Source organism: Anser brachyrhynchus (genome assembly GCF_964034855.1).
Source record: "Anser brachyrhynchus genome assembly, chromosome: 6".
Lineage (NCBI taxonomy): Eukaryota > Metazoa > Chordata > Aves > Anseriformes > Anatidae > Anser > Anser brachyrhynchus.
Genome location: NC_137700.1, coordinates 4541718 through 4558049, shown reverse-complemented (window position 1 = coordinate 4558049; position 16332 = coordinate 4541718).

Sequence of the window (16332 nt, the reverse complement as noted above, 5' to 3'; positions counted from 1 at the left end):
TGGATGTGGACCCCCCAGAACAGTCTTCAGGGGTTTAGTGTGGTAAATTTTATCGGGTTAGGGCTGTAAGGGTTTTTAGGGTTAGGGTTTCTAGGGTTTGTTGGGGTAGGGGTTAGGGTTAGATCCGTGGTTGCCATAGGCTTAGGGGTCAAGGTTCTTAGGGGTTAGGCCTAATATTAGGGCGGAAGGCCAAAATAAGAGGGGAGGAGCCCACCCAAAATTGAAGGGTTGAAGCCCCAAGTTAGGGGAAGGAACGTCAAAATTGTGGGGTCCCCCAAAATTGAGCGGAAGAGCTCTTAATATTGGGGGAAACCCAAAAAAGGAGGGTGGGGGACTCTAAAATTGGTTGTGTCCCCCCCAAAATTGGTTGTGTCCCCCCCAAAATTGGTTGTGTCCCCCCCAATTAGGGGAGGAACCCCCAAAATTGGGTGGGCGAACCCCCATATTGGGGGGGAAGAACACTTAAATGGAAGTGTGAAATTCCAGAATTGAATGTGGACCCCCCAGAACAGTCTTCAGGGGTTTAGTGTGGTAAATTTTATCGGGTTAGGGCTGCAAGGGTTTTTAGGGTTAGGGTTTCTAGGGTTTGTTGGGGTAGGGGTTAGGGTTAGATCCGTGGTTGCCATAGGCTTAGGGGTCAAGGTTCTTAGGGGTTAGGCCTAATATTAGGGCGGAAGGCCAAAATAAGAGGGGGGGAGCCCCCCCCAAAATCGAAGGGTTGAAGCCCAAACTTAGGGGAAGGAACGGCCAAATTGTGGGGTCCCCCAAAATTGGGCGGAAGAACTCTTTAATATTAGGGGGGAACCCAAAAAAGGAGGGTGGGGGACTCTACAATTGGGGGGGACCCCCAAAATTGGTCGGGTCCCCCCAAATTAGGGGAGGAACCCCCAAAATTGGGTGGGTAAACCCCCAAATTGGGGGGAAGAAGACTTAAATGGAAGTGTGAAATTCCAGAATTGAATGTGGACCCCCCCCAGACCTGGGGAGGAATCCCCAAACTTGGGGGCGACCCCCAAATTTGGGGTTAAAGCCCCAGATCCCGGGGAGCTAAGCCCCAAATTAAGGGAAGGAACCTCAAACATGTGGTGAGAACCCCAACATTGGGGGAAAGAACCTTAATATTAGGGTGGCAGGCCAAGAAAGGATGGTGGGGGCCTCCAGAATTGTGGGGGGCTTGGAATTGGGGGGAATCCCCAAAATGGAGGGGGAACCCCAAAAGTGGGGGGGGGGGGGCGAAGCACCAAATTAGGGGAAGGAACCCCAAAATTGCGGGGAAGAACTCTGAAATGGAGAGCTGAAAACCCGAAATTGAGGGGAAACCCCCCAAAACGGCGGGAAAACCCTCCATAAACACGAAACCGGTAATGTAACAGAGCAAAAAATGGCGTCCTACGGCACGCTGCGAGGCTCAATTTTCTGGGGAGTGCTGGGAAATGTAGTTCTTGGCCACCGGGTTTCCGGGAGTCCATATTGTTTTCCCAGAGCATGCCGGGAGATGTAGTTCTCGGACACTGGGCTTCCGGGAGGCCATGTTGGTTTCCCATCTTTGCTAGACTCCGGGTGCTCTGGCTTCACAGAGAAACCCCCAAACTGAAAAATGTACCTGCTAATATATTGGGCTCTAAATGTAGCCCTGGGTTAATTGAATAACAATCCCTGGGTAAGATTGAAGTGCAGGAGGGGTTGGCTACGGTTTTAAGAGCCGGTTTGCAGAAAAGGGATTTCCCGTTAAGAAATGGCATATACTGATTGTTCTCTTCCTTGCTCTGCCAAGACCTGAAGCACATCTTGGAAGCCAGGCAGAATCCGTGGAGCCAATGGAGTTCTCAAGCTCGACTTCAGCTTCTTCCCAGCTAGAAGAAGCAAGGACACGCCGGCTGAGTTCCACAGGCAACGCGCCCGTATCTGTAGACGAGGATTTAGAGATGCTACTTTGGGAACTCTCAGACGGCATACTGGAAGCCGAGCTCGACTTGGACCCAGGGAAGGATGAGGATGACCTCCTCCTTGAGCTTTCCAAGATGATTGATGATTGAACTGCATAGTCCTATGGTATATTAAAAAAAAAAAAAAAAAAAAAAAACCAAAAAAAAAACCAACTCTTCTTCTTGTTGGATACCCTGAGGTGATCCTTTTTCTAACTGAGGCTTTGCAATGAGACTTAAAGCACAGTTGGAACTGGTAGAAATTGGCAGGATTTGCACTCAGTTGTCCTAAGTTTCCCTGCTGGTCAGAGTTAAGGTCTTGTGCATGGTTCCGTAAGTAGAGGTGGCTACCTTTGATATCAAGAGGACAAAACACTTGTTTCTTTTGGCACAGAAAGATGTCCATCGGCACGCTGTGGTGGCTGTGAATTGACGTAGTGATGGAGCGATGCTCTGAAGGCTTAAACGGAAAGCTTCTTCCTTCCGCCCCCCCTTGGCACAGCTCGATGTTGGGCACATTGTGAAGCCTGGGTGTTCTGATTTCTCGGACAGTTGATACCCAAATCCCGGAGTTACTATGTCAACTCTTGACTTTTATTTGTGTATGCCATTGTTTTGACTGTAATCTTTTCAGATGATGAAGCTGTAAGGGCGGGAGGGAGCAAAATAATTATTCTAGCGTTGTGGACCAAACATGCTGCCAGGAGTGGTGGTGGTGGGGTCAGCCCACCCGGCCTTACTTTCAATTATCAGGGATGATAAAATGGTGTGAAAAGCAGCAGCTCTGCGATACGGCTACGCTACCCCCACTCCCTTCTCTTGTGCTGTACCAAAGTTCCCCCAAGCTTTGGTTGGTGCTTTTTGCTGGTGACAGTAGGACTCCAGGGCGAGTAGTCGGGACTCTCCTGCAGTAACTGGGTCAATTAAGGGTTGGTTTAAGTGCCTCCTGGTTTTTAAAATTGCTCCCCTGAGCTGCTGGCTCTGCTGCCTGCTACAGCAAATGTTCGGGTGCCATCAGCGTCGCACTTGGGCGTGGGCACTGACCCTGCGGAGGAGAGCTGAGACTCGCGTGTATTGTGTACCCTGCCGCCAGTGATCGTTTTCCCCTAGCAGATCTATTTTGAATCATTTCCCTAAATTTTAGAGGAACTTTAGGCTCTTTGTGCTATGATTTGTGAAGCTGTAGGGGCCCTCAGGCATTTGCTGCTGGCAGAGGAAAACCGCTTGTCGAATTTGTTGTAAATACTTTCTGTTTGGACAACAACGCCTGTGTGTGTGTGTGTGTGTGTGTGTGTGCGTGCTTTGACGACCCCCTGCGACGCCCCAGCTCCGCGAGGGAAGCTTTGAAGCGGCTCTGGGAAAACCTCTGCGGAAGAAACCGCTGCTAGTGACTTGCGGAAAAGGGACTCCACAATCAGTGAGATTGTAAAGTAGGTATGTTTATTCAGCGCTGGGCAGCACGGGAGGTCGTGGGCATGAAGATTGATGACTCTTCCTCGTCACCGCTAGTTGACCTCTTGTCTTTGCACAGACTCAGTTGCTCCTTGGCTCTTGTCCATCTGCAGGACCAGTTTCTCCCAGTTTCTTAAGACAGGCTCACTCTCTTATTAGGAGACTGACCTTGGTAAGGGGCCCAAGGCTTCTTGCTTTAGTTAATTGGCACAATGCACCATAGTTAGCAAAGACGCTAAGTAGCATCCTAGTTTAACGCTGTCAGCGCTCTATCTCTACTTGATAAGATTCTCCTAACTCCCTCTCTCACTGGAGCCCACGCAGCCCTCCGTCCTGCCGAAGGACTTCACGGGGACTTCTGCCGGCTCCGGGTGCCCGCACACAGACAGAAATGGCTTTGAGAGAAAACAATCAGGAGGAGGAGAGCTCAGAGACTGCGGCCGGCTTCGGCCACCTTCCCCTCGCTTTCCCTCTCCGTGTTCAAACCGAGCACTGTTCTGCCGTCAACCTTCGCTGCCTCTGCCCGCGGCGCTGGGCTTTCGCGTGTGCCATTGCTCCTCTACATATTTTATCCTTCCTTTTGTAAGGAATGGTCCAGCAATTCGTGTCACTAAGGGATTTGAAGGGTTAACATCGAGGCCCGGGTCTAGGTGATAAGAGAACAAAGGGGTTTTTGGGGAAAAGTGCTGACTACTGCAGGGGATGTTGCTAGAGTTTCTGAAATCCGGCGCAGAGGCTCCCAAACGAGGAGGAAGGGGGAGCTGAAGGACAATTGAAGGACAAAAGCCTGAGAGGAAGACAACCAGCATTCAGCCCGAGCAAGCCCCGAGAGACCACCAGAGACTGGTACGCAGGCGCCCCTGGGAGGGGTTTCGGATTCCGGAAACCAATTCTAATAACCCTGCCTCTTCTCGAAGTAGTAATGAATATGTATTAGCCTGGGAGCATCAAAACCAGCCGCCTTACGTAACAGGCGTGCGTCCTGGGGGAGCAGAGACTCCCGGCGCACCCAGCGCTGCTTGCTTGCCTCTATTCGTTTAATAAATTGTAAACTTTGATTGTAATCCTATTTGGATTTATAACAGCCATTTATAACACTTTTTATATTTGTATTTTATTTAAGGCTGTCTTGCCCCCCTCCCCCCCCAGCCTCGCTGCTCGCCAATAAAGCTGGCGCAGGGGCTAAGGGATTTGAAGGGCCTGCTTGTACACCTAAGGGATTTGAGGGCCTGCTTGTACACCTTTGGGGACTGCCTCTTTTTGGGGGGGGGGGGGGGGTGGGGGGGTGTTAGGAGCTGCTTGTATACTTTTTTAGGCATTCCTCTGAGAGGGGGTTGGGAGCTTCGTGTATACTGGGGGGGGAGGGCCTCCCTCGAGGTGGAAGCGGGGGGGGTTGGAGCGTTTCTACACTGTAGGGGCCTGCCTGTACACTTTTGGGGCCTGCCTTGGAGGGGTTGGGAACTGCTTGTACACCTTTGGGGCCTGCGTCTGCGCGGGGCGGGGGGGGTTGGGGGGTTGGAGCTGGTTTTAACCTTTCGGGCTTGCATCTGGAGGGGGTTGGGGCCTGCCTTTGGGGGGGTGGTTGTGAGCTGCTTGTATACTGTAGGGGCCTGCTTGTACACCTTTGGGGCCTGCGTCTGGGGGGGGGTGGGAGCTGCTTGTACACTGTTAGGGCCTGCCTTGGGGGAGGGGTTGGGGCATGTGCCTTGGGGGCATGGGGTTGGGAGCTGCTTCTACACTGTAGGGGTCTGGGTCTTGGGGGGTTGGGGCTGTTTGTACACCTTTGGGGCGTGCCTCTGGGGAGGATGGGGAGTTGCTTGTACACCTTTGGGGCCTGTGTCTGGGGGGGGGTTGGGGCCTGTGCCGGGGGGGTTGGGAGCTGCTTGTACGCTCTAGGGTCCTCTGGCAGGCTTTGGGGCCTCCCTTTGAGGGGGGCAGTTGGGAGCTGGTTGTACACCTTTGGGGCCTGAGTCTGGGGTGTGGGGGCTGGGGCTGAGGCCTGGGGCCTGGGGCATGCATCTGGGTGGTGGTGGTGGGGGGTCCAGTTCATGGGGGGGGTGGGTTGGGAGCTGCTTGTGGACAGTTGGGGTCTGCATCCGGGTGTGGCTGGGGCCTGCTTGTAGACTTCTGCAGCCTGTGTCTGGTGTTTGGGGGCTTTTCTGTAGTGTTTGGGGATTGCATTTTGGCTTTGGGATGTGTCTAGAGCTTCTGGGGCCTAGCTGTAGTGCTTGGGGCCTGCGTCTGGGGCTTTTCTGTAGCATTTTGGTAGCGTGTTTGTGATTTGGGGTCTGTATCCAGGGTTTTGCCTTTTTTGTAGTTTTCAGCTTTGTGTCTGTTTCTTTGTTGGTTGCCTGGGGTTTGGGGTTTGGATCATTAGTCAGTGTCATTAGCGTCGGGGGGTTGATATGAAGGGTTAGGGTTGTGGTTAGAGTTGTTAGGGTTAAAGAGAATAAGGATTTTAGGGTAAGGGGATCAAGGTTGTGGGAATAAAAATGTTTTTGCACAGAGTTACATCGTTTAGAGGGAAGGAAGGTGGTATTGATATATGCTTGCAGTGATAAGAAAGCTTAACAGACAACCTTGTAAAATGCAGACAACCAGAATCCTTAGAGCAATTGGGTGGAAATCACGGTGTAAGAAACATTACCACCTCAAAGAGGAAAACAGTCAAGAAAAAAATAAAATTGACTAGTAACAGGCCAGCAGCTGTGTATTTTCTGTGAAGCACTGGATAGATTGTGAACATGGATTACCCAGTCAATGGGGAAACTGGGGAGGGTCGTGGTCACCGAGAGGAAAAAAAAATTATATAAACTGTGTTACGGAACTAGTAGGTGGCTTGTGGGACGCCTGCCATTGCAATCGTGAATAAAAATGCTACCTCACTGAGATACTTGCCTGAGCCTATGGTATTGGTTACAGAGTGTTTCTAATAAGGTGTTAGGGTTTTAAGGTTTCAGGGCTAAGGCACTAGGGTTGGGTTTCAGGGTTAGGGTTTCCAGGGTTTAGGGTTAGGATTTTAAGGTTGTTAGGGTTGGAGTTATAAGGGTTAGGGTTTGGGGGTTAGTGTGTTAAGGTTTTAAAGTATTTTGTGGTTTTAGTGTTGATAGGGTTTTTAGGGTTAGGGTCTTAGGGTTTTAGTTATGGTCAGGTATTTAGGGTTAGGGTTTTAAGGTCTTATTTTTTTTTTTTTTAAGGTTAGGGTCTCCAGCGTTAGGGCTTTGAGAATCTTTACGTTTTGGGTTAGGGTTTAGAGGGTCTTAATTTTTAGGGTTAGGGCTTTTAGGCGTAGGTCTAGTGTGGTAAATTTTATCGGGTTAGGACTGTAAGGGTTTTTAGGGTTAGGGTTTCTAGGGTTTTTTGGGGTAGGGGTTAGGGTTAGATCCGTGGGAGCCGTAGTGTTAGGGGTCAGGGTTCTTAGGGGTAAGGCCCAATATTAGGGTGGAAGGCCAAACTAGGGGGGAGCCCCCCCCAAAATTGAAGGGTCGAAGCCCCAATTTAGGGGAAGAAACGTCAAAATTGTGGGGTCCCCCAAAATTGGGCGGAAGAGCTCTTAATATTGGGGGAAACCCAAAAAAGGAGGGTGGGGGACTCTAAAATTGGGGGGACCCCCCCAAATTGGTTGTGTCCCCCCCCAAATTGGTTGTGTCCCCCCCAAAATTGGTTGTGTCCCCCCCAATTAGGGGAGGAACCCCCAAAATTGGGTGGGCGAACCCCCAGATTGGGGGGGCAGAACACTTAAATGGAAGTGTGAAATTCCAGAATTGAATGTGGACCCCCCAGAACAGTCTTCAGGGGTTTAGTGTGGTAAATTTTATCGGGTTAGGGCTGTAAGGGTTTTTAGGGTTAGGGTTTCTAGGGTTTGTTGGGGTAGGGGTTAGGGTTAGATCCGTGGTTGCCATAGCGTTAGGGGTCAAGGTTCTTAGGGGTTAGGCCTAATATTAGGGCGGAAGGCCAAAATAAGAGGGTGGGAGCCCCCCCCGAAATTGAAGGGTTGAAGCCCCAAGTTAGGGGAAGGAACGTCAAAATTGTGGGGTCCCCCAAAATTGGGCGGAAGAACTTTTAATATTAGGGGGGAACCCAAAAAAGGAGGGTGGGGGACTCTAAAATCGGTTGTGTCCCCCCCAAATTAGGGGAGGAACCCCCAAAATTGGGTGGGCGAACCCCCAAATTGGGGGGAAGAAGACTTAAATGGAAGTGTGAAATTCCAGAATTGGATGTGGACCCCCCAGAACAGTCTTCAGGGGTTTAGTGTGGTAAATTTTATCGGGTTAGGGCTGTAAGGGTTTTTAGGGTTAGGGTTTCTAGGGTTTGTTGGGGTAGGGGTTAGGGTTAGATCCGTGGTTGCCATAGGCTTAGGGGTCAAGGTTCTTAGGGGTTAGGCCTAATATTAGGGCGGAAGGCCAAAATAAGAGGGGAGGAGCCCACCCAAAATTGAAGGGTTGAAGCCCAAAGTTAGGGGAAGGAACGTCAAAATTGTGGGGTCCCCCAAAATTGAGAGGAAGAGCTCTTAATATTGGGGGAAACCCAAAAAAGGAGGGTGGGGGACTCTAAAATTGGTTGTGTCCCCCCCAAAATTGGTTGTGTCCCCCCCAAAATTGGTTGTGTCCCCCCCAATTAGGGGAGGAACCCCCAAAATTGGGTGGGCGAACCCCCATATTGGGGGGGAAGAACACTTAAATGGAAGTGTGAAATTCCAGAATTGAATGTGGACCCCCCAGAACAGTCTTCAGGGGTTTAGTGTGGTAAATTTTATCGGGTTAGGGCTGCAAGGGTTTTTAGGGTTAGGGTTTCTAGGGTTTGTTGGGGTAGGGGTTAGGGTTAGATCCGTGGTTGCCATAGGCTTAGGGGTCAAGGTTCTTAGGGGTTAGGCCTAATATTAGGGCGGAAGGCCAAAATAAGAGGGGGGGAGCCCCCCCCAAAATCGAAGGGTTGAAGCCCAAAGTTAGGGGAAGGAACGGCCAAATTGTGGGGTCCCCCAAAATTGGGCGGAAGAACTCTTTAATATTAGGGGGGAACCCAAAAAAGGAGGGTGGGGGACTCTACAATTGGGGGGGACCCCCAAAATTGGTCGGGTCCCCCCAAATTAGGGGAGGAACCTCCAAAATTGGGTGGGTGAACCCCCAAATTGGGGGGAAGAAGACTTAAATGGAAGTGTGAAATTCCAGAATTGAATGTGGACCCCCCCCAGACCTGGGGAGGAATCCCCAAACTTGGGGGCGACCCCCAAATTTGGGGTTAAAGCCCCAGATCCCGGGGAGCTAAGCCCCAAATTAAGGGAAGGAACCTCAAACATGTGGTGAGAACCCCAACATTGGGGGAAAGAACCTTAATATTAGGGTGGCAGGCCAAGAAAGGATGGTGGGGGCCTCCAAAATTGTGGGGGGCTTGGAATTGGGGGGAATCCCCAAAATGGAGGGGGAACCCCAAAAGTGGGGGGGGGGGCGAAGCACCAAATTAGGGGAAGGAACCCCAAAATTGCGGGGAAGAACTCTGAAATGGAGAGCTGAAAACCCGAAATTGAGGGGAAACCCCCCAAAACGGCGGGAAAACCCTCCATAAACACGAAACCGGTAATGTAACAGAGCAAAAAATGGCGTCCTACGGCACGGTGCGAGGCTCAATTTTCTGGGGAGTGCTGGGAAATGTAGTTCTTGGCCACCGGGTTTCCGGGAGTCCATATTGTTTTCCCAGAGCATGCCGGGAGATGTAGTTCTCGGACACTGGGCTTCCGGGAGGCCATGTTGGTTTCCCATCTTTGCTAGACTCCGGGTGCTCTGGCTTCACAGAGAAACCCCCAAACTGAAAAATGTACCTGCTAATATATTGGGCTCTAAATGTAGCCCTGGGTTAATTGAATAACAATCCCTGGGTAAGATTGAAGTGCAGGAGGGGTTGGCTACGGTTTTAAGAGCCGGTTTGCAGAAAAGGGATTTCCCGTTAAGAAATGGCATATACTGATTGTTCTCTTCCTTGCTCTGCCAAGACCTGAAGCACATCTTGGAAGCCAGGCAGAATCCGTGGAGCCAATAGAGTTCTCAAGCTCGACTTCAGCTTCTTCCCAGCTAGAAGAAGCAAGGACACGCCGGCTGAGTTCCACAGGCAACGCGCCCGTATCTGTAGACGAGGATTTAGAGATGCTACTTTGGGAACTCTCAGACGGCATACTGGAAGCCGAGCTCGACTTGGACCCAGGGAAGGATGAGGATGACCTCCTCCTTGAGCTTTCCAAGATGATTGATGATTGAACTGCATAGTCCTATGGTATATTAAAAAAAAAAAAAAAAAAAAAAAAAACCAAAAAAAAAACCAACTCTTCTTCTTGTTGGATACCCTGAGGTGATCCTTTTTCTAACTGAGGCTTTGCAATGAGACTTAAAGCACAGTTGGAACTGGTAGAAATTGGCAGGATTTGCACTCAGTTGTCCTAAGTTTCCCTGCTGGTCAGAGTTAAGGTCTTGTGCATGGTTCCGTAAGTAGAGGTGGCTACCTTTGATATCAAGAGGACAAAACACTTGTTTCTTTTGGCACAGAAAGATGTCCATCGGCACGCTGTGGTGGCTGTGAATTGACGTAGTGATGGAGCGATGCTCTGAAGGCTTAAACGGAAAGCTTCTTCCTTCCGCCCCCCCTTGGCACAGCTCGATGTTGGGCACATTGTGAAGCCTGGGTGTTCTGATTTCTCGGACAGTTGATACCCAAATCCCGGAGTTACTATGTCAACTCTTGACTTTTATTTGTGTATGCCATTGTTTTGACTGTAATCTTTTCAGATGATGAAGCTGTAAGGGCGGGAGGGAGCAAAATAATTATTCTAGCGTTGTGGACCAAACATGCTGCCAGGAGTGGTGGTGGTGGGGTCAGCCCACCCGGCCTTACTTTCAATTATCAGGGATGATAAAATGGTGTGAAAAGCAGCAGCTCTGCGATACGGCTACGCTACCCCCACTCCCTTCTCTTGTGCTGTACCAAAGTTCCCCCAAGCTTTGGTTGGTGCTTTTTGCTGGTGACAGTAGGACTCCAGGGCGAGTAGTCGGGACTCTCCTGCAGTAACTGGGTCAATTAAGGGTTGGTTTAAGTGCCTCCTGGTTTTTAAAATTGCTCCCCTGAGCTGCTGGCTCTGCTGCCTGCTACAGCAAATGTTCGGGTGCCATCAGCGTCGCACTTGGGCGTGGGCACTGACCCTGCGGAGGAGAGCTGAGACTCGCGTGTATTGTGTACCCTGCCGCCAGTGATCGTTTTCCCCTAGCAGATCTATTTTGAATCATTTCCCTAAATTTTAGAGGAACTTTAGGCTCTTTGTGCTATGATTTGTGAAGCTGTAGGGGCCCTCAGGCATTTGCTGCTGGCAGAGGAAAACCGCTTGTCGAATTTGTTGTAAATACTTTCTGTTTGGACAACAACGCCTGTGTGTGTGTGTGTGTGTGTGTGTGTGTGTGTGTGTGCGTGCTTTGACGACCCCCTGCGACGCCCCAGCTCCGCGAGGGAAGCTTTGAAGCGGCTCTGGGAAAACCTCTGCGGAAGAAACCGCTGCTAGTGACTTGCGGAAAAGGGACTCCACAATCAGTGAGATTGTAAAGTAGGTATGTTTATTCAGCGCTGGGCAGCACGGGAGGTCGTGGGCATGAAGATTGATGACTCTTCCTCGTCACCGCTAGTTGACCTCTTGTCTTTGCACAGACTCAGTTGCTCCTTGGCTCTTGTCCATCTGCAGGACCAGTTTCTCCCAGTTTCTTAAGACAGGCTCACTCTCTTATTAGGAGACTGACCTTGGTAAGGGGCCCAAGGCTTCTTGCTTTAGTTAATTGGCACAATGCACCATAGTTAGCAAAGACGCTAAGTAGCATCCTAGTTTAACGCTGTCAGCGCTCTATCTCTACTTGATAAGATTCTCCTAACTCCCTCTCTCACTGGAGCCCACGCAGCCCTCCGTCCTGCCGAAGGACTTCATGGGGACTTCTGCCGGCTCCGGGTGCCCGCACACAGACAGAAATGGCTTTGAGAGAAAACAATCAGGAGGAGGAGAGCTCAGAGACTGCGGCCGGCTTCGGCCACCTTCCCCTCGCTTTCCCTCTCCGTGTTCAAACCGAGCACTGTTCTGCCGTCAACCTTCGCTGCCTCTGCCCGCGGCGCTGGGCTTTCGCGTGTGCCATTGCTCCTCTACATATTTTATCCTTCCTTTTGTAAGGAATGGTCCAGCAATTCGTGTCACTAAGGGATTTGAAGGGTTAACATCGAGGCCCGGGTCTAGGTGATAAGAGAACAAAGGGGTTTTTAGGGAAAAGTGCTGACTACTGCAGGGGATGTTGCTAGAGTTTCTGAAATCCGGCGCAGAGGCTCCCAAACGAGGAGGAAGGGGGAGCTGAAGGACAATTGAAGGACAAAAGCCTGAGAGGAAGACAACCAGCATTCAGCCCGAGCAAGCCCCGAGAGACCACCAGAGACTGGTACGCAGGCGCCCCTGGGAGGGGTTTCGGATTCCGGAAACCAATTCTAATAACCCTGCCTCTTCTCGAAGTAGTAATGAATATGTATTAGCCTGGGAGCATCAAAACCAGCCGCCTTACGTAACAGGCGTGCGTCCTGGGGGAGCAGAGACTCCCGGCGCACCCAGCGCTGCTTGCTTGCCTCTATTCGTTTAATAAATTGTAAACTTTGATTGTAATCCTATTTGGATTTATAACAGCCATTTATAACACTTTTTATATTTGTATTTTATTTAAGGCTGTCTTGCCCCCCTCCCCCCCCAGCCTCGCTGCTCGCCAATAAAGCTGGCGCAGGGGCTAAGGGATTTGAAGGGCCTGCTTGTACACCTAAGGGATTTGAGGGCCTGCTTGTACACCTTTGGGGACTGCCTCTTTTTGGGGGGGGGGGGGGGGGGGGGGGTGTTAGGAGCTGCTTGTATACTTTTTTAGGCATTCCTCTGAGAGGGGGTTGGGAGCTTCGTGTATACTGGGGGGGGAGGGCCTCCCTCGAGGTGGAAGCGGGGGGGGTTGGAGCGTTTCTACACTGTAGGGGCCTGCCTGTACACTTTTGGGGCCTGCCTTGGAGGGGTTGGGAACTGCTTGTACACCTTTGGGGCCTGCGTCTGCGCGGGGCGGGGGGGGTTGGGGGGTTGGAGCTGGTTTTAACCTTTCGGGCTTGCATCTGGAGGGGCTTGGGGCCTGCCTTTGGGGGGGTGGTTGTGAGCTGCTTGTATACTGTAGGGGCCTGCTTGTACACCTTTGGGGCCTGCGTCTGGGGGTGGGTGGGAGCTGCTTGTACACTGTTAGGGCCTGCCTTGGGGGAGGGGTTGGGGCATGTGCCTTGGGGGCATGGGGTTGGGAGCTGCTTCTACGCTGTAGGGGTCTGGGTCTTGGGGGGTTGGGGCTGTTTGTACACCTTTGGGGCGTGCCTCTGGGGAGGATGGGGAGTTGCTTGTACACCTTTGGGGCCTGTGTCTGGGGGGGGGGTTGGGGCCTGTGCCGGGGGGGTTGGGAGCTGCTTGTACGCTCTAGGGTCCTCTGGCAGGCTTTGGGGCCTCCCTTTGAGGGGGGCAGTTGGGAGCTGGTTGTACACCTTTGGGGCCTGAGTCTGGGGTGTGGGGGCTGGGGCTGAGGCCTGGGGCCTGGGGCATGCATCTGGGTGGTGGTGGTGGGGGGTCCAGTTCATGGGGGGGGTGGGTTGGGAGCTGCTTGTGGACAGTTGGGGTCTGCATCCGGGTGTGGCTGGGGCCTGCTTGTAGACTTCTGCAGCCTGTGTCTGGTGTTTGGGGGCTTTTCTGTAGTGTTTGGGGATTGCATTTTGGCTTTGGGATGTGTCTAGAGCTTCTGGGGCCTAGCTGTAGTGCTTGGGGCCTGCGTCTGGGGCTTTTCTGTAGCATTTTGGTAGCGTGTTTGTGATTTGGGGTCTGTATCCAGGGTTTTGCCTTTTTTGTAGTTTTCAGCTTTGTGTCTGTTTCTTTGTTGGTTGCCTGGGGTTTGGGGTTTGGATCATTAGTCAGTGTCATTAGCGTCGGGGGGTTGATATGAAGGGTTAGGGTTGTGGTTAGAGTTGTTAGGGTTAAAGAGAATAAGGATTTTAGGGTAAGGGGATCAAGGTTGTGGGAATAAAAATGTTTTTGCACAGAGTTACATCGTTTAGAGGGAAGGAAGGTGGTATTGATATATGCTTGCAGTGATAAGAAAGCTTAACAGACAACCTTGTAAAATGCAGACAACCAGAATCCTTAGAGCAATTGGGTGGAAATCACGGTGTAAGAAACATTACCACCTCAAAGAGGAAAACAGTCAAGAAAAAAATAAAATTGACTAGTAACAGGCCAGCAGCTGTGTATTTTCTGTGAAGCACTGGATAGATTGTGAACATGGATTACCCAGTCAATGGGGAAACTGGGGAGGGTCGTGGTCACCGAGAGGAAAAAAAAATTATATAAACTGTGTTATGGAACTAGTAGGTGGCTTGTGGGACGCCTGCCATTGCAATCGTGAATAAAAATGCTACCTCACTGAGATACTTGCCTGAGCCTATGGTATTGGTTACAAAGTGTTTCTAATAAGGTGTTAGGGTTTTAAGGTTTCAGGGCTAAGGCACTAGGGTTGGGTTTCAGGGTTAGGGTTTCCAGGGTTTAGGGTTAGGATTTTAAGGTTGTTAGGGTTGGAGTTATAAGGGTTAGGGTTTGGGGGTTAGTGTGTTAAGGTTTTAAAGTATTTTGTGGTTTTAGTGTTGATAGGGTTTTTAGGGTTAGGGTCTTAGGGTTTTAGTTATGGTCAGGTATTTAGGGTTAGGGTTTTAAGGTCTTTTTTTTTTTTTTTTTAAGGTTAGGGTCTCCAGCGTTAGGGCTTTGAGAATCTTTACGTTTTGGGTTAGGGTTTAGAGGGTCTTAATTTTTAGGGTTAGGGCTTTTAGGCGTAGGTCTAGTGTGGTAAATTTTATCGGGTTAGGACTGTAAGGGTTTTTAGGGTTAGGGTTTCTAGGGTTTTTTGGGGTAGGGGTTAGGGTTAGATCCGTGGGAGCCGTAGTGTTAGGGGTCAGGGTTCTTAGGGGTAAGGCCCAATATTAGGGTGGAAGGCCAAACTAAGGGGGGAGCCCCCCCCAAAATTGAAGGGTCGAAGCCCCAATTTAGGGGAAGAAACGTCAAAATTGTGGGGTCCCCCAAAATTGGGCGGAAGAGCTCTTAATATTGGGGGAAACCCAAAAAAGGAGGGTGGGGGACTCTAAAATTGGGGGGACCCCCCCAAATTGGTTGTGTCCCCCCCCAAATTGGTTGTGTCCCCCCCAAAATTGGTTGTGTCCCCCCCAATTAGGGGAGGAACCCCCAAAATTGGGTGGGCGAACCCCCAGATTGGGGGGGAAGAAAACTTAAATGGAAGTGTGAAATTCCAGAATTGAATGTGGACCCCCCAGAACAGTCTTCAGGGGTTTAGTGTGGTAAATTTTATCAGGTTAGGGCTGTAAGGGTTTTTAGGGTTAGGGTTTCTAGGGTTTGTTGGGGTAGGGGTTAGGGTTAGATCCGTGGTTGCCATAGCGTTAGGGGTCAAGGTTCTTAGGGGTTAGGCCTAATATTAGGGCGGAAGGCCAAAATAAGAGGGTGGGAGCCCCCCCCGAAATTGAAGGGTTGAAGCCCCAAGTTAGGGGAAGGAACGTCAAAATTGTGGGGTCCCCCAAAATTGGGCGGAAGAACTTTTAATATTAGGGGGGAACCCAAAAAAGGAGGGTGGGGGACTCTACAATCGGTTGTGTCCCCCCCAAATTAGGGGAGGAACCCCCAAAATTGGGTGGGCGAACCCCCAAATTGGGGGGAAGAAGACTTAAATGGAAGTGTGAAATTCCAGAATTGGATGTGGACCCCCCAGAACAGTCTTCAGGGGTTTAGTGTGGTAAATTTTATCGGGTTAGGGCTGTAAGGGTTTTTAGGGTTAGGGTTTCTAGGGTTTGTTGGGGTAGGGGTTAGGGTTAGATCCGTGGTTGCCATAGGCTTAGGGGTCAAGGTTCTTAGGGGTTAGGCCTAATATTAGGGCGGAAGGCCAAAATAAGAGGGGAGGAGCCCACCCAAAATTGAAGGGTTGAAGCCCCAAGTTAGGGGAAGGAACGTCAAAATTGTGGGGTCCCCCAAAATTGAGCGGAAGAGCTCTTAATATTGGGGGAAACCCAAAAAAGGAGGGTGGGGGACTCTAAAATTGGTTGTGTCCCCCCCAAAATTGGTTGTGTCCCCCCCAAAATTGGTTGTGTCCCCCCCAATTAGGGGAGGAACCCCCAAAATTGGGTGGGCGAACCCCCATATTGGGGGGGAAGAACACTTAAATGGAAGTGTGAAATTCCAGAATTGAATGTGGACCCCCCAGAACAGTCTTCAGGGGTTTAGTGTGGTAAATTTTATCGGGTTAGGGCTGCAAGGGTTTTTAGGGTTAGGGTTTCTAGGGTTTGTTGGGGTAGGGGTTAGGGTTAGATCCGTGGTTGCCATAGGCTTAGGGGTCAAGGTTCTTAGGGGTTAGGCCTAATATTAGGGCGGAAGGCCAAAATAAGAGGGTGGGAGCCCCCCCACAAAATCGAAGGGTTGAAGCCCAAAGTTAGGGGAAGGAACGGCCAAATTGTGGGGTCCCCCAAAATTGGGCGGAAGAACTCTTTAATATTAGGGGGGAACCCAAAAAAGGAGGGTGGGGGACTCTACAATTGGGGGGGACCCCCAAAATTGGTCGGGTCCCCCCAAATTAGGGGAGGAACCCCCAAAATTGGGTGGGTGAACCCCCAAATTGGGGGGAAGAAGACTTAAATGGAAGTGTGAAATTCCAGAATTGAATGTGGACCCCCCCCAGACCTGGGGAGGAATCCCCAAACTTGGGGGCGACCCCCAAATTTGGGGTTAAAGCCCCAGATCCCGGGGAGCTAAGCCCCAAATTAAGGGAAGGAACCTCAAACATGTGGTGAGAACCCCAACATTGGGGGAAAGAACCTTAATATTAGGGTGGCAGGCCAA